Here is a 23664-nt window from a genome sequence, read left to right on the forward strand (position 1 = left end):
CACTGTGGTCCCAGGCCCACATAGGTCTGAGCCCGTGGAGGTCATGTTATGGAACAGGATCGGGGAATCTTGTCCATCAAGGATCAGGTGGAGCTAAGAGGTAAATTATGCTGGAGGCCAAAGCCACAGTCCCTTGGGACAGGGGAAAGTTAGTTTCCCTGGATCATTATTTATGTTACATGTAAGGAACAGTAGCAAGAACAAGCATGTAAGGCCCCGCGCTTTTTGGAAGAACAAGGACTGTGGCCATCTTCTATGGAGTGGGGCAGGAAAGGGAGAGAGAGACTTAGCAGTCTGCACAGGGAGGACACTGATGTCAGGCAGGAAACAGCTTGGTCTCTGGATCACTTGAACCCTTCAGATGAAAGCAAGATGGGCTGGGGAGATGGCTCAGTGGTTAGGAACGCTGAGTGTTCTTCCAGAGGTCCTGAGTTCAATTCCCAGCAACCACATGATGTCTCATAACCGTCTGTAATGGGATCCGATGCCCTCTTCTGGGGTGTCTGAAGACAGCTACAGTGTACTAACATAAATAAAATAAATCTTTTTTTTTTTTTTAAAGCAGGAACCTACTCTGTACTGCGCAGGCCCCCATACTAACCTGACCATAATATATGACTGACTAATATGTGACTCTCCTCCGTCACATGCCCACACCATTCCTGGCCCCACCACCTATCACTTGACAATTTGTAAGGACTTACCTGGGCACCCCTCCCAAGTCTCTCTTCCATCCCTCTAATGGGTCTTCTACGAACTCTGCCTAAACCTTGACTCTAAGATACATCTGGCCAAAGAAGTCTAATGCTCTGTGGTCTGGTAGTTACCCAATGCTTGCCAAACCCACCACACAACCTCACTCTGGATCCAAGGCTGGCTTCTCCTTCCTTGCCCCTTTCCCTGAATGTGTGATCTTTCTTCCTACAAGTGCCTGTTCACACTGACCCCCAGAAACACTTCCCATGCCATGCACCCCTAGCCCTCAGAAGCCCTCCTCTATCAGTCATTATTAACTCTTGTCTAGTGTCCTCTGAGCATCTTAGCCTGTGCAATATGTCAAGAAAAAAGTATAGACGCAAAGAAGAAAAGGAGGTAGTTATTTCAAAGCACTCAATAAACTAAAAAAGCAGAGTATCAAAACCAGAAATAGAAGTGAGATCCACCATTGTCTATATGCAAATGATAGCCAATTACATATGATGGGGGAAGGGATGTTCCATTCACACCATAGCAACTAAAACATAAACTATCCAGGAATAATAAAGCCAAAGAAATTTATGGCATCTGAATTTTTTTAAAAAATCTATAAAATGACTGTAGGATACAAAATATGAACTTCATAAACAGAGAGGCATGTTATAGCCTGCAGAGACTGGATAGTAAAAATACTTCAAACCCCACCCTAAACCAATCCCTGGCTGTATTTCCAATAAAGGTCCTAGCTGGATTCAGAAGGAAGAAGCTGGTAAAATCAATGAGAAGGAAACAAAATGACTAAGATGAACTCAGAATTAAAAGGGGAGGGAGGAAGAAGAAGAGGAGGAAGAGGGGAGGGAGAGAGGGGAGGAGGAAGAAGAGGAGGAGGAAGAGGAGACTCTGGAGAGGTGGCTCAGTGGTTAAGCTGCTCTTGTAGAGGACCCAGGTTTGGTTCCCAGCACCCACATGGCCGCTCACAACCATCTTTAAGTCTGGTCCCATGGGATCCAGAGTCTGCATCCGGCCTCCTTTGGGTTTCTCTAGATCTATGGTGCAGAGACACACACTTAGGCACACACACACACAAACACACTCACACACATGCACATAAAACATTTTTTAATTTAAAAAGGAACAGTAAAAATAGATTTGTGTTAGTGGATATCATGGTGTGACAAGAGAGATGCTCATTGGAAACAGCAATGGATAACTAAAATGATCCTCTCTCCTATGGAAAGAGCTGGGGTTGCCGACAGCCATAATGAAAGTTGGCGTAGGTTGGCCTAAGGATTTCCACCTGTGAGGCCTGGGGCTAAGGACCTTGCGTATTACCTCATTTAAATCTTAACAGTACCCCACATAATGATCCTGTTTCTTTAGGCCACGGACGTTAATTAACTTGCTCGGGACACAGAGCATTACAGAATTAGTAGGAAGATAAAGTCACTAAAAAGGGCACCATGTCATCTAGAGATTCCTTACCTCATGCACAAAATTGAACCCCAAATGTGGGTGGTATTTTATAAGAAAAATCAAGCCAGCTGCTCAGGCGGTTGAGGCCAAAATGTTGAGAGTTCAAGGTTACCCTGGGCTACATTGTCAGCTCTTGTTTCAAAAGTAACAAATGGACAGAGATAACTCGGCAGTAGAACACTTGCTGAGCAGGTGTTCTGGGTTCAATCCCCCCATTTCCCATGTCCCCAACCCCCCCCCCAAATTAGGCATGATAGATGTTCACAGCAGTTCTATTATTAGGAATAGCCAGACATAGACACAACCCAAAAAACCACCAACTGGCAAAGAGCCCAAGTGTGGTATATTCACACCAGGGAGTCTTATTTGGCCTGGAAAAATGGATGACGTTCTGATATATGTTTCAATCCAATAGATCTAGAAAACACTGCATTAACTGGAAGATGCTGGACCAAAGAAACCAGATGTCCTGTGATGCCATTTGCATGAAACCTCCTTGAGAGATAAATCTACAAAGACTGGAGGCAGGCTGTGAAGGGATGTGGTGGAAAATGGAGAGTGATTGCTTTAGGGGGCCCAGGTTTTCCTTTGGGGGTGATAAAAATGTCTCAGAACTAGATAAAGAAGAAATGAATCTACTAAATGCTCCAGCATCTATGTATGTGCGTATGCCTGGAGTCATTTTGCAATATAAATTTTACCTAAAAGAGAAATCCTGGATGCCACTGTAAAAAGACTGGTTCTAATAATTTAGATTGCTGGTTATTGTAGCAATGGCATCCAATGAATCATACTTCCCTGCCCCGTGTCTGTCTGTCTGTCTTGTGGCTTTGTCCTATGTATCAAGGAGTGGACTCCACCTTTGAACTAGATGGGCTTCCATACTTGCTTTGATTAACAAGGAACAACTCCCTCATTACCGCCCTCCCCCCATCTCCCTGATCTGCACTGTTTGAGTCTTCCACCTTAAGAGAAGTAGCAAGTCCCACCTCAAGAGACACTGCAGGACACAATCAATGCAAAGCATACCTGTAATCTCAGGAGGCTGAGACAGGAGGATTAATGCAAGCACCCCCCTCCCCCTTAGCTTCATAAGTGATTCCCAGGACTAGGATTAGTTACCCTCCTCTCTGAAACAAGAAAAACTCAAGCAAACAAACCAAAACCAAATTGCAACTTTTGCTTTGCTAGCCTGGAGCCCTCAGACCACCCACTGTGCTGTGGCGGAGCTGGATGAGGGAGACTGAACCACCTGGCAGCCTCAGCCTTGTATGTGTTCCCAGGTGAGTCCGACAGAAAAAGCAGCCAGCTGAACTAGGTCCAAATGTCCTCCAGATAATTATATTAAAAGTGCAAGGTCACTGTTGTAAGCTACGGTGCTTTCCAGTGAGGACTGTTGGGCAGAAATAGATAACTGATATATTTAGGCTGCCGGTTGGGCTCCTCTTGCCCCAGTTCAGAAATAAGATAAATCTAAATATTTGAAAAATTAAGGTGTTGATGAGGTAATTCACAGATACATAAAATCCATTTAGCGAGTGGTATCCATCTTGGGGGTGTGTCATAACTGCCTGGAAAGTGAAAGCTCTCAGACAGGGTTGTGAGAGAGGCACCGAGATGCACTGTGGGGAGTCTGAAGTTTATTAGAAGAGTTATCAACACACTTAGGGCTCTTACAGCCTTGGATTCATTTCTCAGCACCTTCAAGGCTGTGCTACTATCAATTCCAGCTCCATGGTATTTGATACCCCTGCTGGCCTCTGAGGGTACTGCACTCACGTGTCCATACCTGTACACAGACACACAAACACATAACTTAACAAAATAAACCTGTAAAAAGCAAACACCAAACAGGTAGTGAACAACATACGGACTTAGGATGTTCACTGAAGCCCTCTTCATGATCTGTTAAAATAACACAGATGCCAATTAATGGATATTCCTAAAGTCACGGGTATTGAAAGACACTAAAGCACGTTTCCAAGCATATAGACACTGATTGGATCCACTTTTGGCAGATATTTATGCCCCATCTGGCAAGGAGCGGGGTGGATTGTAGCATCAGAATATCCCATCGGGCGCCAGGGGCTGAAGATCCAACTGAGCACACCAGCCTCATCAAGCCCAAGGCTGATTTCCCCTCCATCTGTCTGATTACTGTATTTTATTTTTCAAAACACGGTGGAGAGAAAAGGGCATTGTTTATCACACACCTCAAATGCCAACAAACCCCTCATCTTCTCTTGTTCATTCACAATAGGCCTGATTTGATGAAACATTAAGCCCATCGTTTAGCAACCAAAAACCTGGTTACCCTTTCTTTCCTCAAGGGCAGGAAGGGCTCACTAAGCAGACCTTCCCAGGAGGGGATGTGAGATCCTGGCGTTCTGTCTCTCTGGTGCAACAGGGAGGGCAAGAAAGATCAAATACTAGGAAGTCTCTGTTAAGTAGGCTGGATGTTCCTAGTCAGCTCCCTGGCAAATGTAAACTTTTTGATGAGTACAGCAGTGGGGGAAGGAAGCAGAAGGATTGTCCTTCTAAGACAGAAGCGGAGGAAGAGGTGAGCAAGGGCGCAAGAGCAATGGTCAGAATGGACGAGAACCACAAGTGTGGAAGCAATCAGTCATGCCCATTGCCAAACTGGTGAAGAGAAGTGGGCAGCCTTGCTTGCAGCTGTGTGATGCTAAGAGTCTGAGAAATAGCTTTGCTGAGGTCTGGCTGGGGTTCTCCTCTCTCTGGATTCTGCAAACTTAGAAAACAACAGCCAAAAAGACAAACCCCCCCCCCCACATTTTAGCCAGCAGTCCTAGCAGTAAGGAGGAAGAGGAGGTAGGAGGAGGAAGAGGAGAAGAAGGACGAGGAGAATAGCTTAAGCTTGTCAGCTTGAGCTCAGCCTGGACAACATGGTGAAACCCTGAGAGAGAAACTTGTCGACCTAGCTGGATTGAGGATACTGGGGAATGGAAAAGCATACTTTTCTCAGTATGTCGATGATGGCATTCCTAGGGAGGATTAACTAAATGAGGAAGATCCACCCTGAATGTAGGCAGTGTTATCCAATAAGCTGGAGGGGGGTGGGGGGCAAAGGAGGAAGCCTTAGCCTTCTCTTCCTCTCTCTGCTTCCTGTTCACTATAAGGTAAGCAAAGTCATACATCCACCCTTCCCCCATGGTGGGCCACCTCACCACAACCCAGAAACAAGGAATCCAGCTGGGTATACTTCGAGGCCTCTGAAACCACAGGCTAAAATAAATCTTTTTCACCTTTAAGATGACTGCCCGAGGCATTCTGTCCTAATGACAGATACACCATGTCAAAGTCAGCCAGCAAGCAAACAAATATGTAAATGCGGTGTTAAGCTTGCTCTGATTGCATGATGTCATGAGATGCACATTAACAGGCATCAAATATTATACCAAAAATGAGATTGTAAATTAGCAATCTCTCTGAAAGACAATGGTCTGACTGGGACAGTACAGGAGCAAGAAAGTTAGTGACAAGGACTTCCCACCAGTACTGGCTAGTTTTGTGTCAACTTGACACAGCTGGAGTTGTCACAAAGAAAGGAGCTTTAGTTGAGGCATTTTTCTCAATTAGTGATCAAGGGGGAGAGGCCCCTTGTGGGTGGGACCATCTCTGGGCTGGTAGTCTTGGGTTCTATAAGAGAGCAGGCTGAGCAAGCCAGGGGAAGCAAGCCAGTAAGGAACATCCCTCCATGGCCTCTGCATCAGCTCCTGCTTCCTGACCTGCTTGAGTTCCAGTCCTGACTTCCTTGGTGATAAACAGCAATATGGAATTGTAAGCTGAATAAATCCTTTCCTCTCCAATTTGCTTCTTGGTCATGATGTTTGTGCAGGAATAGAAACCCTGACTAAGACAAATTGGTACCAGCATAGTGGGGTATTCCTGTGACAACCTGACCATGTTTTGGGGAGGACTGTGGAAGGACTTTGGAACTTTGGGCTTGAAGATCCATTTGTTGTTAAGAACTCTGTCAGATGTTGTGTAGGAACTTGGAAGATAATGGTAAGAACAGTGCAGAAGATGGAGGTCTGGCTTGTGAAATTTCAGAGGGAAAATTAAAGACTCTTTTCAGGGCCATTGCTGTTTGATTGTGAAGATTCTGTAGTTCTGTTTAGCTGGGGCTGAAGAATCAGCTGTGATTAACAAGATACCAGAACTAATAAAGCGGCGATTAAGAAGAGACCAGCATCGTTGAGGTGACATCTTCTGGGAAGTGTTTTCTGAAAGCACAAAGAGGCTGTGTTCCAGAGATAGCCAAGGTTGTACTCCTGCTGCAGCGGGACTTGGTAATGTGTAAGGGTCACCCAGGTGGTACTGGTTTTGAAGGCATGAAGGGGTCACACAGAGCAGCTGAGGTTCGGCACTGTGAGAGGCCATGGAAGGCCATTGGTGAAGGTACAGGCTCAGTTGCAACTAATGGTCCAGGACTGAAGGGGTCATGCAGTGTTTTGGAGATGCCAGTACCATGAGATGACCACCAAGAGCAGCAGCAGCAGTGGAGTACAGGCATCTGGAGCCTAGAGGACAATGCGTGTGCTACAAAGGGCATGACTGGAGAAGTTACCCAAGCCCTTGGAGGAGCCCAGAAGATCGTGAGTTGGATCCCAGACATTGGATGGTTGGAGATTGATTTTTGCTTTTGATTGTGACTGTGCCCTGATGTTTTCCCTCTTGAAGGAAGAAACTATTTTAGTGGAGCCCACAGTTAAGAGACTTTTAATTGTAAAAAGACTGGATTTTAAAAGAGATGGTTATTTAAAAGAGATTGAAATTTTAAGAATATGTAAAGACTGTGGGACGTTTAAAGTTATTTAGACTTTGGGGGTGAATAAGAACTAAGGGTTGAGGCTTACTAGTGATGTGTTTGTGTGTCAAGTTGACAAGGGGTCAATTGTACTGGCTAGTTTTGTGTCAACTTGACACAGCTGGAGTTGTCACAGAGAAAGGAGCTTCAGTTGGGGAAATGCCTCCATGAGATCCAACTGTAAAGCATTTTCTCAATTAGTGATCAAGGGGGAAAGGCCCCTTGTGGGTGGTGCCATCTCTGGGCTGGTAGTCTTGGTTCTATAAGAGAGCAGGCTGAGCAAGCCAGGGGAAGCAAGCCAGTAAAGAACATCCCTCCATGGCTTCTGCATCAGCTCCTACTTCCTGACCTGTTTGAGTTCCAGTCCTGACTTCCTTGGTGATGAACAGCAGTATGGAAATGTAAGCTGAATAAACCCTTTCCTCCCCAACTTGCTTCTTGGTCATGATGTGTGTGCAGGAATAGAAACCCTGACTAAGACACCACCCCACACTGAGAAACCTCCCAGTGGATTTACATATTAGAGTAGTAATCACTGGTGTTTGTTGGCCCCTGGCTCTAAGAGTAGGAGCCCACAGAGAGTGAGGCTGTAGGAGGCACCCGTAATCAGACACATCGGGTTCTCATTAGAGGTGTGTTAGCAGAAAAAGGAAAGAAAGAAACCTGGCCCAGAGGAACTTGTGATCCTGAGTCAGGACATCCAGTTCCCTCTATGAACCCTCCCCGGGGTTTCTTTGCAGGGGATCCCGCAGGACTTTGGGCAGAGCTTGCTCCTGTACCCAACAGAAAACCCCAGGGTCAACAGTTCAACAGAAACGAAGCATGGAAGGACAGAAACCAATTTGTTCTCTTACTGCCTCATTCTCTCAGGGCAGGAAGTGACGTCGCCAGCTTTGGAAGATGAGTACACCGGAATTCGGTTCTGGACGTTTCCTTCTTGCGATGCTTGGGATTGAACCCAGCGCCTTGAGCATGCTGACCAAGGGCTTTACTGCTGAAAAGACATCTCGGGCGATTCCAGAGGCTTCCTCCTCCTCTCTTCCCCATCCTCTTCCTCCTCAGTACTGAGGATCACACCCAGCGTTGTGACGTTCCTAGGGAAGCATGCTGCCACCAAATTATGTTTCTGTCCCTGGAAGGCTCTTCTTTCTTAAGATTTATTCTAATTATCTTTAATTACATGCATGTGTATGTGTGTGAATATGTGCAAGCGAATGCGGGTGTCTGTGGAGGTCAGAGACATAAGAACCCCTGATGACTAGAGTTACAGGAGGCTGTGAGAGGTCCATTGTGGGCATTCGGTGCCAAATCTGGTTCCTCTGAATGGGCACCCCACACTCTTAACCACCGAGTCACCTCTCCTGTCTGACGTGACCTTTCTTCTAATAAAAATTCACTATGTCCACGGAATATGCTGAGATTCCATTAGAACTCTACCTGTGTTTGGCACCATGGAGGCCAAACTCAGAGGAAGTGAGCAAGAGTTCCCTCCAAGAAGGTACTGAGCTCTGTGCCCAGTAAGGTGGTCAGAAACACCAAGTTTCAGACACTTGTCGTTGACATCAAGTCGGAACAGGTAGACAGGCAAGAGGGGGCCACCCTGCAAGATTTATACCTCTGGTCTTTGGACTCCCAGCACTGACTGTCCTTCCAGAATGGGCTTCAGGATGACCTTCAACATCGTCCCAAAGGGCACCGCAGCTGGGTATGGGGACATCCGCCTGTAATCTCAGAACTCAGAAGACAGAGGAGAGAGGACTGCAAAGTCAAGTGTCACACAGTGAAACGGCACCTTCAATGCTTTTGTAACTTGTAGGGTCTTAGTTTTGTTTGTTTGTTTGTTTTAAGATAGGGTTTTTCTGTGTAGCCCCAGCTGTTCCAGAATTCACTGTGTAGACCGGGCTGGCCTCTAATTCAACATCAGCTTACCTTTGCCTCCAGGGTGCTGGGATTAGGCCCAATGAGTCTTGAAGTTTTTAATTAACTCATTTTTCACTAAAAGGTAATAATTGAACACCATAAAGAATTAAGGATTCTTTATGAATGATAGGCCTCCTGTTTACACCAGACCCCTGTCCTATGATCCGGAGTCAAACATGGCTGACATCTTTTATACATCCTTTCAGAAACTGCCCATGCATACAGAATCTTTTGTATACATGTCTGTCTGTCTGTCTGTATATATATATATATATATATATATATATATATATATATATATATATGTATGTTTGTAGTGTGTGTGTGTGTGTGTGTGTGATGGTTTGCATATGCTTGACCCAGGGAGTGGCATTATTAGGAAATGTGGCCTTGTTGGAGTAGGTGTGTCAGTATGAGTGTGCACTTTAAGACCCTCGTCCTAGCTTCCTAGAAGGCAGTCTTCTCCTGTTTGCCTTCAGAACAAGCTGTAGAACTCTCAGCCATGCCTGCCGGGATGCTACCATGTTCCCACCTTGATGATAATTGACTGAGCCTGTAAGCCAGCCCCAAATAAATGTTGTCTTTATAAGACTTGCCTTGGTTATAGTGTCTGTTCACAGCAGTAAAACCCTAAGACTGTGTGTGTGTGTGTGTGTGTGATTTGTGTGTGTATATGTGTATGGGGGGTGTGTGTATGTGTATATAGTTTGTGTATGTGGATTTGTGTATGGTGTGTGTGTGTGTGTGTGTGTGTGTGTGTGTAAAGGTAAGTGGATAACTCATGGGAGTTGGTTCTCTTCCACACCGAGGAAGGAAATCCCTCAGATGGAGCACAGGTCTTCGGGGTTATTAGCAGGTGCCTTTCCCCACTGAACTACCTCACTGTCCATTCTGTATTTCTTGAAAACAAATAAGAGCTGAGAAATGTGACGCACATCTATAATTCCAGCACTTGGGAGGTTGGAACAGGAGGATCAAGGTCAGCCTGGGGCTGCATAGTGAGTTCCAGGCTAGCCAGAGTTACAGAGCGGGATCCTCTCTCAAGACACCAACCAACTAAACAAGCAAACAAAAACAACAGCTCATTAAACCCACTGTTCTGCCCTCTTAGTTTCCTTTTTACTTAATAATTTCTTGGGGATTATTTCATGTACTAATTTATTTTTAATTTAAGAATTACACAGATAAATAAACGGCGCTGTGATAATTAACCGTTTATGAAAAAATATTAAATAGATTTTTCCCTTATATCATGTACCAAAATGAATTTCAAGTTGTGGATTAAAGATCTCAGGATAACAAATGGAGATCTCAGAAATAAAGCAGGAACCTGCGGGTGCGTGATCCTCGTGCTGCTGAAACTTGGGTGGGAGAAACGTCTTCCGGGCTGACAAATTAAACATTCCTCAAACCCGAGCAGATGAACTTGCACATCTCAGGGCTCTTTGAACTCTTTTTTTTTCTCTTGTTAAGTAAAGGATCTCAGGTCGGGCATAATCTCAGACGGAGCGTCCACAGACAGGGCAGGGCAACAAAGGGCAAGAAGCCACGCAAGAGTGGGATCCTGCAAAACTGTGGCTGTCCCTGTGAGGCAGGGGAACCAGGCTCTCTACCCCATCAGCTTTCCCTAAGAAGCACCCAGGGGTGCTTCAGCTCCTAGCCTTCTCCACTCCGGAGAAGGCTAGGAGCTGAAGGGGCACGGGTGTGAGTGTGTGTGTGTGTGGGGGGGGCAGTGTTACTCCCAGGAATTGCAGATTAGCAAAGACACCTACATGGCAAGGCACGGGGAACCAGAGGGTTTCTGGGAACAGAAGCCACAAATGTCCACTGGTGGCGGCTAGTTTCTGTAATCCTGGTACCTGGGAGTCAGAGGTGGGAGGAACGTGAGTTTGAGGCTGAGAGATGCTATCTGAAAACTGCAGGTTGGAGGAAAGCAACCACCATAGAGTTCACTGTAGGCGGGCTTCTTGGTAAAGGTCACAACTAAGGAGGGCTTGATAGCTCTGAGCTCACAGGAAAAATTCCTGAGCAGGCTAGCCCAGCAACTGCCTGGTACCTGCAACTGCGCAGTTCCCTGCAGTGCCCAAAGGCGTCTCTTGGCTCGATACATTCAAACTGAACTGGGGCAGGATTACACTGGCTCCAGGCTCTCAGGAGAGATTCCCCCATAAGGAAGTATGAAAAGAGTGTGCTGAAAGAGATCTGTCCTGTCCTCCTCCATCCCCCTTCCCCCACCCTCCACACTCTTGTCCCCATCTCCCCGCCCCAGCCTTGCCCTCCAGTCAAAGCTGCCCCAAACAGGAGCAAGAGGTGACCCTTTTTTGTTCTCATATAGGGGAGGCAGTTTCTGAAACTGGGGTCACCCTCAAAGGGGTTGTGACCAAGAAGCAATGCTTTCCTGCCTGTTGAACTCAGCTACCACCCAGGCCCAGATCCAGGATTCTGAGCTGGCCCACCCCATCATCTACCCATCTATGAGCTGCTGGAGCGGGTGAAGGGGCTGGTCCTGCAGATCCAAAACTACAGGGTCACTATGACTCAGGACAACAGCAGGCTATCTTAGAGGAGTCTCAGGGAGGGCCCAGTGTTGATAGTGCAGCAGAAGCCAGAGGCCTCGAACCAGACAATCACTCGTTGCAGTGAACTTTTATAAGTAAAGCTATTTGGACAAAGCTTCCATGGTGAAACGTTTCTGTGTTTTGTTTCATTGTTTATTTTTGTTGTGTGGGGAGGTGACGAGGGTGGAGGGAGGATATGGAAAGATGGGGAGACGAGTGGCGTTGGGTGCATGATGTGACATTCGCAAAGAATCAATAAAAAGAAAAAAGATAAAAATGCAGGACGTTCCTAGCAACCCCAAGAACAGGACTGTCAGCCTGTAAATGGAGGACTGTTGTCTGAGGCTGGTCTCCCGGATTGGATCGTTACTATAAAGTGCAGAGCTGGGTGATCAGCCGGACTGAGCAAGATAGATTTCTTCAGGAGAACTCCTTGGCAAAGGAAGGCCCTGAATCACATTTCTCTCTCCAGAAGGGACTCACCTGGGGCAGAAGGGCCTGGCTTGGGAGTGTGCTGTGAGTCCTCGTCCAGTTCCTGTGTCGGAAGAGCAGAGAAAGGAACCCTGGGAACACGAGTCGAGCTTGCGAGAGGCCAGGGAGGTTCTGCAGAACCCAAGCCCTGTCTGTCATCTCAACAGCTATTAAATAACTTTATAGGGCAGCCAGGCCTGGTGACACCTGCCTGCCATTTTTGACACTTGAGAGGCTGAGGGAGAAGTATTATAAGTTCAAGGTCAGCCTGAGCTAGTAAGATTGTGCCTCAGATGGATGTAGCTCAGTGGTAGAGTTCTTGTTTGCCTCTTGTAAGGCCTCTAGTACAGCAAGGGTGCACAGGAGAGGACTGGAGGTACAGTATCCCACACATGCTGCAAATGGGAAACTAAGACTAAGTCAAGGGGTGTTCTGGGACCCCCCAGAGAGACAACAAAGGAAGCTAGCACCTCTATATGCCAAATACAGCCACAGCTCAGGGTCTAATAGGAAGCAAACCCTCGAGAAGTAGGCAGAACAATGAAAGCAACCCTGTGCAGTGGCCATTCCCCCCCCCGCCCCCTCTCCCCCCCAGTGCTGGACCAGAGCTGGGATCTCAGGAGGACTTGGCTTTGGATCTGGTTGCCAGGATACAGCACGGCCATGCCTGAACATCCCTGGAAAGCCGGCTTCCGTGTAACACCCCCAACCAGAATAGGAATGGAAGGGCTGAGCCTCATTATGGGCTGAGCTGATGGTTCTTAACAAATTGTCTTCAGCAAGCTTGACATACAGGGATGTGAGGGCAGCTGAGCCATGTGAGATCAGCTAGCTTTAGGAACTTGAGACTCTGGGAGAGGGGCTCGCATCTATCAAGATCAGAGCGGCTGCCATCCTGCAGGATAGGTCTGGTTTGTTTTGTTTTGTTTTGTTTTGTTTTGTTTTCTTCTAGAACTAAACCCAAGAACATCAAACCTTGGTTCCTGACCTGACACTCCTCTCCCCAGCACCCTCTTGGCCCCTGTGGAACCAGGGAATAGGAGCTGAATTATGGATTACATCCCAAACCAGGAAGGACAACCAACAACGCAGGACAAAGCTGTTTACACTGGTATCGATCGGACCCGGCAGTGACTTAGAGGCCAGAGAGAACCAGAAAGGCTGGCAGGAGGTGAGAGTTGCCTGACTGGTGGAATGTGTACTAATTCAATAACACGGAAATTTTCCTTAGGACAGCGTGACTCCCATGTGCTCCACCCTGCTCAGAAAACCACAGATAGCACACTTAAAGTCCAAGAATAAAGGGGTTCTACTAAGGCCTCAAAGATCTTGAAAATAGCTTACAGTTTAGGAGTGGACCAGTTAGCCAGCCTGGGTACATCCAGGGTTCTGTCCTGCTTGACGGTGGGAAGAGAAGGGAACATAACACCAGAATATGATGTCAGCCATATGCCCCTGCTTCCCAATGCTGGGTGCAAACCTATTATGAATGAGGGCATCCAAGGTACAGATGCAATTGGCTTTTGGTATATCCACCCTCAGCTCCTTCCCCTTCCATGACCTGGAGGAAGGTTCCTAGAAGGGAGTCCTGGTCAAGTGGGCTGTTGAGAGTGGGAGGGGTAGGGAATCTTCCTAATATTTCCAGCAACCTTAACGGATTCGTTCAGAAACCTGAATGGGTCAGGAAGGTTGTGTCTGCCTAGGTGACAGGTAGGCAGGCTCTGGAGGAAGCAGCAAGCAGTCCTGAGATGAGACCTCCAGAGGCTGGCCAGTATGATAAAGTATGTGGGAGTGGGCTGGACACTGGAGGGCAGGACAGGCTCTCCAGGCCTAGAGAAGTCTTTGCCATTCAGGACTTCTGATGCTTCTGTCCTTCTAACTTGTCCTCCAAAGTCCTGAGGTGTTGTGGCATGAGCATGTAGTGTCCCCCGCATGTATATGGATGTCTGTTCCTCAGTTGTAGAATCTTTCAAAAATTATTTTGATTATTTGTATGTGCCTGTATGAGCCTGTGTTCTGTGTGTGCAGGAGCCTGAGGGGGCCAGAAGAGGGCACCAGAGATCCTGGGACAGGAGCTACAGGCAGTTGTGAGTCACACCACGTGGGAGCTAGGAACTGAGACGGGGAACCCCTACAAAGTCAGTAGGCACTGTAACCACTGAGCCACCTCTCCAGTCTCCATCGCATAATCTTTTGAATGTGGAGTCTAGCTGGAAGGCATAGAACCATGGAGTAGGAGGCTTATGGGTTATAGTCCTGGCCTGAGATTCCTACTTCTTTGTTGGCCATAGAGATATGAATAAGCTGTCACAACCAGGCACTCCTGTGGCCAGCCATAGCCAGAAGCCTCTCCTGCTTCTATGAATATGACCATGAAACTACAAGCTAAAACAAATCCTTCTCCCCCTACATTGCTTCTGTTGGCATTTTTCATTGATGAGAAAATTAAGTAATACAAGAGACCTGGACTGAGATGCTGCCGTCAGTGGTGATAGGAAGTATTTCCTAGGCAGTGCTCTACCCAGAACGTTCTTTTCATCGCCAGCATGGATTTGCTTTGTCACTTAGGCTGCATCTTCGCGCACATCTCTTTGCAGTGTCTGAGAGTTGCACAGACAGTAGTTATTTGAACACACAGCCCAAAGGTGAGGAGCTGCAAGCATCTTAATTCCTTTTGGAAAGCCACCTCATAAGATCCAAGTCCAGGAGCCTCCAGAGCTAATGTTCTATCCTGTGTTAACCAGCTGGATATCAGGGCAATACCTCCCCAGACCATCTGTGTAGACAAGGCGACTCACAAAGGAACTTGGAGTTCAAATCCAAAATAACCCCCGCCCCAGCTCCAGGCTCGTGTTTTGCTGTTTGCTGACCAGCAGGTGGCGCTACTCTGGAGGCTATGGTACCTGCAGAAGATGGGACCTCAGTCACTAGCCGGTCAGGCCTCTGGTTCCCCGTCATTCATGATGTGAGGAACGTATGCCCCATGCTCACACCACCATAGATTCTGCCGTGCCTCCCCCACCACGATGGACTGAAACAGTGAGCCAAAACAAAATCTGTACTCTCTTACTTCCATTAGGCATCGTGGCCATAGCAACATTGAATAGCTAGTATAAGAACTGACCTAAATGGTGCCCAACACATAAAATCATTTGGGAAGAGGCTCCTGCCTGGAGTTTTCCCAGAGTCCTTTGGGGTTGCCAGACCTGGGGGACGGGTTGGGGGGGTGGGCGGGGCGGCGGGATCGTGCGAGGGGCGGGGCTAATCAAGGTGTCACTCCCATCCTACTGAGATGGATGGCGCTGAGCAGACAGAGTGAAAACGCCACCAGTTGTGGGAAGAACTCTATGGTCACCAAAGTGCAGACTGCTGGGTGGCTGTTGCCATGAACCTCCGTGGCTCTTATGGTCATCAGTGTGTAAAGAAAATGATGTGCTGTGGAAGAATTGTGACGTAACCATCGTTCTTTCTGAGAGGTGGAGCTGGGTGAAGAAAAGACCATTTTAGGTCTTTCCTGCATCGTTCTCGGAGAGCAAACTGGGTTATTTAAATTTTTTCCATACAATATATCTGATCATATCATCCCCTCCCCATCTCCTCCCAGAGCCTCCCCCACTTTCCTATTTACCTTGCTTCATGTTCTTTTCCCTTTTCTCTCTCTCAAAAAAAAAAAAGAAATAAACATAAACAAAAACCCGGTAAGACCAAAGATAGCAAAACAAAATTAAAAGTGCACACACAAAAGACATGGAGAGCATTTTGTGTTTTCCAGCTACTCCTGGGCACAGGCCTGCCCTGAAGTGTGGTTGATTTACATGGTGACAGTCCACTGGGAAAAAATAAAACAAAACAAAAACCAAACCAAACCAAACAAAACAACAACAACAAAACCCACCTGATTTCCCCCTTCTTGGCAGGTATCAATTGCAAATAGCTTCTTGGTCAGGAGTGGGACTTTTTATCTACCTCTCCCTCAGTGCTGGGTTTCCTTCCTGCTTTCTTCTTCCCTGGCCCTTATGTATATGTATGTATGCCATCCATGTCTGAGCTGGGAACTCCTGGAGACATCTTCCAGCACACAGCACAAAGAGTCAGTGGGTCCTGGCATCAGGCAGGAACTGGGGCTAGATGTGGGGGAGAGAGGTACCCTGGTCAGATGTAAGGGGGAGTGCCCTGGTCAGATGTGAGGGAGGGGGTGTCCTGGTCAGATGTGAGGGAGGGGGTGTCCTGGTCAGATGTGAGGGAGAGAGGTGCCCTGGTCAGATGTGAGGGAGAGGGGGTGACCTGGTCAGATGTGAGGGAGGGGAGTGCCCTGGTCAGATGAGAGGGAGAGGGGGTGCCCTGGTCAGATGTGGGGGATAGCAGTGCCCTAGTTAGATGTGGGGGAGAGAGGTGCCCTGGCCAGATCTAAGGGGGGTGCCCTGGTCAGATGTGAGGGAGGGGGTGCCCTGGTCAGATGTGGGGGAGAGGGATGTCATGGTCAGATGTGAGGGAGGGGGTGCCCTGGTCAGATGTGGGGGAGAGGGATGCCCTGGTCAGATGTGAGGGAAGGGGTGTCCTGGTCAGATGTGAGGGAAAGGGGTGCCCTGGTCAGATGTGAGGGAGAGGGGGGTGACCTGGTCAGATGTGAGGGAGGGGAGTGCCCTGGTCAGATGTGGGGGATAGCAGTGCCCTAGTTAGATGTGGGGGAGAAGGGTGCCCTGGCCAGATGTAGTGGGGGAGAGGGATGCCCAGCAAACGGCTTCTTGCAGAGGCCAGAAATTCTTCCCTAGTTGAGTTGGAGAGGCTGGGCAAAGTATGACAAGTAAATCACAGAGGTGTGAGGCAGCAAAGAGGGGAGGAATTAGGCAGAGTCAGTGGCCGGGCCAGAAGGGCCAGGAGAGAGCAATTCATCTCCATCTGTCGTGCTCAGATCTGCAGGACTCATGCTTGAGTTATTAGAATTTTGGGTGCATGTGAAATAGTATGTAGATTGAGGGCCACCCAGGTTATAGCTGTGAGGGGTTGATGTTGCCTGACTTTTTAATGTTATCAAAGCCATGCGCACACATAGCCTGGAAAGCAAAGGACGTACCATGGGGACAATAGTCCTCTTCTGTACGCCCCGGTAATCCTTACAGACAACTCTCTTTTGGACTTCTTTTGGTAGGCTGGATTGAGTTTCCCAGATTTCTTCTTATCTTTCTGGCCTTCCGGGGGTCTGAGTCTGAAACTGGCTGTGTGGCTTTCTTCTCAGCCTGCTTACAACAGAAGGACCAGCTAAGTTCTAGCCTGAAGCTTGTGGTGTTTGTATATGTGTGATCTCCTTGTGGTTGTGTATACACTGTACATCAGTATGGTTTATGATGTGTGTGTGTGGAGATGATGTGGGCATATGTATTGTGTACAGTGTATGTTCTGTGTGTACAGTGTATGCATAGCAGAGTGAATGTCTTGTCTTTAGTTTTGTCTATGTCCTTGAATGTGGTGTAATGTGTGTGTGTGTGTTGTAATGTATATGTGTGGACATGGTATATGTTTGGATGTTTTAAGTGTGTAGAGATGGGCATTTGTGTATGGCTGTTGTGTGTGTTTAAGTGTAGTGTATGTGGATGATGGATATGTGTGTGGATGTTGTATGCTTGTACATGTGGGATGTGGGTGTTTGTACAAGTGTGGTATGTACATATGGGTTCAATGGTCATGTGTGTGTGTGTGTGTATGGATTCAGTATATGTGTGTGAGTGTGATATGTTTTTATGGATATACCATGTGTGGACGTGTATGGTTTGGTATATGACTATGATATATATACATAGATATAGATAGATAGATAGATAGATAGATAGATAGATAGATAGATAGATAGATATAGGTATAGATTAGATATATATATATAGATATAGATGTAGATGTAGATGTAGATGTAGATATAGATATACACACACATGGGGAAATGGCATGTATATGATTATGTGAATGTATTGATGTGACCTTTGGGTGTGGTGTGTATGTATTGTATATGCATACAATAATAGTATGTGGATGTGGGTGTGGTGTGGGTATGGGTACAGTACAGTGTATATGTCGGTTCAGTGTGTGGATGGATGTGTATCTATGGTGTCTTAGTTACAGTTGCTATTGCTGTGATAAAACACCATATCTAAAAGCAGCTTGGAGAGGAAAGGGTTTATTTCACTCATACTTCTGTATAGCAGTTCATCATCAAAAGCAGCAAGGGCAGACACTTCGACAGTATGGGAACCTGGAGGCTGAAGCCAATACAGAGGCCATAGATGGGTGCTGCTTACTGGCTTGTTCCTCAGGGCTTGCTCAGCCTGCTTTCTTATAAATCCCAGGACCACCAGCCCAGGGGTAATGCCACCCACAATGACCTGGGCCCTCCTCCATCAGTCACTAATTAAGAAAATGCCCTTTAGATTTATCTACAGTTTGATCTTACAGGAGGCATTGCCTAGTTAAGGTTCCCTCCTCTCACTTGTTTACAGTTTGTGTCAAATTGATATAAAACTAGCCAGAATGGCATATATTTATATAAACACACACATATGCATATAGTATATGTATAAGTACATAGTGGGTCAGCATGTGTGTATATGCACATAGTGGGTCAGCATGTGTGTATACGCACATAGTGGGTCAGCATGTGTGTTTGTGGGTGGGTATGAAGTTGTGTGATGGATGACATCCCATCTCTGGCTAGTTGGAACTCTGATCATTCTCGCTGTTCGTGGGCCTCTCCTCTGTCTGATAAGTTGAAGTTCAACTCCTTGGTTTAATCCCCTAACAAAATGCATCTCTAACCTTCTATTTCATGGCTGGGATGCCAGAGAAGAGGTTTCCTCAGCACTTTAACTATAGCTTTAATCAATTCTTTTTTTTTTTAAACTTCTATTTGCTTTTTAAATTTTTGGCTAAATGCACACAAACATAAAACTCACCTCTTTCTTCCTTCCTACCTTTCTTGCTTGCTTGCCCCCTTCCTTTCCTCTTCCTCCTCCTCTTCTTCCTCTTCTTGGCTTTTGGCTTTTCAAGATAGGGTTTTCTGTGTAGCCCTGGTGTATAAAGTAGGGATTTTGGTATCAGGTGTATAAAATGAGGGCATTACCACTCCGAGGTGCGGCCGAGGAGAGGGGTTTTATACTGGATATGAGAGAGAGCACAACCAGAGGCATCTGGAAGAATCCAGAGCAGGGAGAGAAAATAAACTGTACATGGACAGTAGACTGAATCGGGCCACAAGGGGAGGGCAGGGGGAGCAAGACAGGAAAAGAGGAAGTGAGGTGAACAAGAGGACCAAGAGAGCCAAGAGCATGCATGCTCAAATGGCAGGGTTCCATGGCAATGAGAAGGGGGGGTAGAGCCTATGATCTGGAGAAGTTTAGGGTGGGGTACAGAGCAAGGAGAGCTGAGAGGAGCCAGGATGGTCTGTGTGACAGGCACTTGTAATGCTGAGAGCCTGGAGGCCAGCATGTGCTTTGGTGCTAATAGGCACCACAGTTAGCCATTTGTCCCTAGTTTCTTTAGGACCTGATACCTGGCTGTCCTGGAACTCACTCTGTAGACCAGGCTGGCCTCCAACTCAGAGATCTGACTGCCTCTGCCTCCTGAGAACTGAGATTAAAGGCATGTGCCATAGCCACGTGGCTCATTTTCTATTTTAAAAAACTTTTTATTGATTCTTTGTGAATTTCATATCATGTACCACACTCCCCCTTATCTTCCCATTCCTTTGTATCTGCCCTCTGCCCTTGCAACCTCCCCCAAAATAAAATAAGATACAACAATCTTGTTGTGGAAACTGCGGTGTGTTACAGTGTGTCCCACAGTACACCCTTTTGCCCACACGTCGTTACTTTCAAACATTCATTGCAATGAGTCATTGGTCTGTTTCAAGGCCTCTGGCTTCTGCTACACCAATGGATCCTCACTGGGGCTCTTTTTGGATATCCTGCTGTTGCCCTGTGTCAGGGACATCCTGCAGCTTTGTATCTGAGGGACTAGTGCTTTCATTCGAGTGCTCCAGTGGGTCATAGATGGGGTAGATGTTGGGGCCCGGCAACTCAAAGCCCTGGATCTGGGACTTAGCTGAGTTGGTCAGCCCACTAGCTCTCCTGCACCTGCACCACCAGGGTGAGCTCTCCAGCACTGCTCAGCTAGGTCAGCTGGCAAGGGGCAGACTCAACTCCCCTGCTCTCCTGTCTGTGGGACCAGCTCACCTGTACTTTTGCTACCAGGCCGGATCTACTGTGCTGCAGACAGGGAGGGGTGGGGCCAGCTCTCCTGCTCTCATGACCTTGGGTCATTTTCTATTTTTAAGTGTACAGTTTAGTGGCTCAATGTTCACAGCCCTCACTACTGTCCATTTCCAGAAGGCTGTCGTTAGCCCACACAATATCTCTGCACCTCCTGAGCACTGAGTGGGGTCCACCTTCACCTTCTGCTCCTACTCCCAAGAACCTCAGCTGTCTGTCTAGGTGCTTCATGGAAGCAGAGTCATACAACATTCCTTCCACGCTTGGCTTCTCCTGCTCAGTTCAGTGTCTACGAGCTTCATCTGTGTCTGTAGCACGGCTCTGAATTCAGTTACACGTCAGGTTACATTCCACTGTGTGCAGAGCACGTTATCTTTATCCGTTCATTTATTGATGGAGACCAGAGTTGTTTCCACCTTCTCTGCTGTTGTTGAACAGTTGGTGCACAAATATCTACCTTCTTCTCTATTTTCCAATATTTTAGATACCCAAGAACAAAATCATTGGTCAATATATGGGAACTCTGTGTTAAGCTTAAAAACTCTTTTCTTTTTCTTTCATTTTACGTGTATGAGAGATTATCCTGCATGCTCGTCTGTGTACCACGTGTGAGCAGTGCCTGTGGATGCCAGAAGCCATGTTGAATCCCGTGGGACTGGAGCTACAGAGGGTTGTGAGCTGCCATGTGGGTGCTGGGAATTGAAACCCAGTTCTCTGTAAGAGCAGTCAGTACTCTTAATCACTGAACCAACTCTATGGTTCCTCAACTTCTTTTGAGGAGGAGAAACTATCCAATTTTATGGTAATTGGAAGGTAAATGGGTTTTTAAAAGAAAAACTGGAGCTAGGCATGGTGATGTGTGTCTGTGATCTATTGGAGAGGCCCAAGCTGGAGGATCACAGGTCCAAGGTTGGCCCACCCAACACTGATAATAATGACGACAATGATGACGATGACAATGATGATGATGAACAATAAATATTTTAAAGAAGTATGTATTAGTGAGGTTGGTGATGTCACTAAGGAAACACATTTAATTTTATGGTATAACAGGACACATTAAAACCAGTAATGAATATTCTACAGCTACTTCAATAGCACAGTTATGGAAGACACACAAATGCAAAATAGAGTCTCTTGAGTCAACCCAACCCCTTGCTAACTTTAAGAGTTAGTTAGGTTCCAGACTGGTTCCCACTGGGTTTCACACTACCGATTTCCATGTTATATTCTTACCAGGAATATACACGAGGTTTTGATTTATTGACATCTCTGCCAACAGTTGCTATTTTCCATTTTAAAAAACTGAGGCTGGCGAGATGGTTCTGTGGATAAAAGCACTGGTTGCTCTTGCAGAGGACCTGGGATCGATTCCCTACACCCACGTGGTGGCTCACAACCACCTGCAACTGCATATCCAAGTGTCCTGATGTCCTCTTCTGGCCTCTGAGAACACCTGGATGCATGGGATACATTTAATGTATGTGCATTTGTGGCCTGCCTGCATGTATGTCTACATGAGGGCACCAAATCCTGGAATTACAGATAGCTGTGAGCTGCCACATGGTTTGCTGGGAACTGAACCCAGGTCCTCTGGAGAGCAGCCAGTGCTCTTAACCACTGAGCTGTCTCTCCAACCCAGTAAATGTCTTTATTAAGGTGTTTGTATCTGATGTTCTTCACAGCATGAGAAAAAAATAAGCAATAAAATCAGTGTTTCTGTCACAGTCGAATCCTGCAAGTGTTCAGCTACATGGCAGAGTTCTACACAATTGCTTCAGACAGCTGTTGCTAGTTCAACAAAGGTTTGAGTGAGAGACAGGTCCCTGTGGCTGCTGACACTGTCACTGTCTATGACATCACTCATTTCTCTTGTTTGTCACTTTCTGTGACTTCACTTCTCTCTGTTTGTCATCCTTCTAACCCTTTCTTGCAGTTCCAGCTACCAAAACCTTCCTAGCCCTCCGTCAGTACCTAGGCAACTATGACCAACATGTCCACACCTCCTGTTCCTTCCTGAGTTACCTCAAATGTCACCTTCTCTGCTCTAGTCAGTCAGACTGCATTCTGTCCTCCTCATCTGCCTTCCGGAGTCCAGCAAAGTCTGTCATTGCTGTTATGACTTCATCTGGTCCTGTCCCTCTTAACATATACCTTTCTAAAAGACTTCGCTTTCATGGTGACAAGATTGGACAGAGGGGCATCAGAGATCTATCCATGTGTCTCTAAAGGGAATACCTATGGTATTTCTTTGTTTGTTTGTTTTACCATCTTACACTTCTTTTGTGAGGAGCAGCCATTGTGAGGGACTGCTATTGTGTTCCTCTGTATACTGGCTCTCACAGTCAGAAGTAGTGGAGTGCTGAGTTTGGAAGTGTTTTGCACACCATTGTGGCCAAGTAGCAAGAGGGTCAGTTATGGCCTGCATCTCTGGGAAGCTGCTTCAAGATGAGGTGGCTTATCACAGAAGGGAATGCTGGTTCTCACACAAGGCAGAATTCTGTCCCACAGAACTCCAGATCAGTCTGCTTCTGGGTCTTCTCCAAGTTAAAAAAAAAATCTTTTTTCTTTTTCTTTTTCTTTCTCTCTCTCTCTCTCTCTTTTTTTTTTTTTTTTTTTTTTTTTTTTTTTTTTTTTTTTTTTGGTTTTTCAAGACAGGGTTTCTCTGTATAGCCCTGGCTGTACTGGAACTCACATTGTAGACCAGGCTGGCCTCGAACTCAGAAATCCACCTGCCTCTGCCTCCTGAGTGCTGGGAATAAAGGTGTGCATCACCATGCCCGGCTCCATTTTTTTTTTTTTGAAAAAACTTCTTGACCTGAGTGTGTGACTATGAGGTCCCACACAGATGTGGGGAGAAACCTGAGCGTTCTGGGTCCAGAAATGGCTCAGTCTCTTCTCCATCTAATTGCAAACAGGTGCCAATCACTCTCACACACCGAGGGAAGGCATCTCTTTCTTCTGTCCTTTAGCGTTTAATATTGCGTTTCGGCCCAGCTTATGATCTCAGCTGCTGTCAAAGGACCCACAGCAAAATCCGTTTTTATTGAGGCAGAAAAGGTCAACTTTCTTGGACGTCTCCATGGTGAGAATAATAAATGCAACACATTCATACCCTTATGACATTTAGGCACTCCTGCTGCAGCGACCCCTGGGAAAAGGCATTGGAGATTTTAATTATGTCTCTGCAGAAGAGATTGGGTAGTGTGCTCTTTCCTTCCTGTGTCAGGGAATTCACCCCACTATGTGGCATTTGGCTTAGCCTGGATGAGTTGGCAGTGTGCCAGCTGGCTCAGGAGCACGGGGTACCCATTTGGTATGTGTGCAGTACCCATTTGGCAAGCTTGTAGCACCCATTGGGTCTCAAAGGTGCCCCCAAAGCAATGTGGCTCCTCCTATTCAAGGCTTGGCCCATCTTTGACATGAATTTGCAGGACAAGCCCCTTCTCTCTGCCCATCTCAC

At 46.7% G+C, this 23664-nt stretch overlaps 1 long non-coding RNA gene across 1 annotated transcript in view; it reads left to right on the top strand.

Annotated features, from left to right (window-relative positions):
• Positions 1 to 9169, top strand: part of Gm38987 — a 31472-nt gene extending 22303 nt beyond the window's left edge. The window contains exons 2-3 of the long non-coding RNA XR_881950.3: positions 3361 to 3452; positions 7868 to 9169. This is a non-coding gene — a long non-coding RNA (predicted gene, 38987). The remainder of the gene's footprint in view (positions 1 to 3360; positions 3453 to 7867) is intronic.
• Positions 9170 to 23664: the final 14495 nt, after the last annotated feature.

This window comes from Mus musculus, chromosome 7, assembly GCF_000001635.26.
Source record: "Mus musculus strain C57BL/6J chromosome 7, GRCm38.p6 C57BL/6J".
Taxonomy (NCBI): Eukaryota; Metazoa; Chordata; class Mammalia; order Rodentia; family Muridae; genus Mus; species Mus musculus.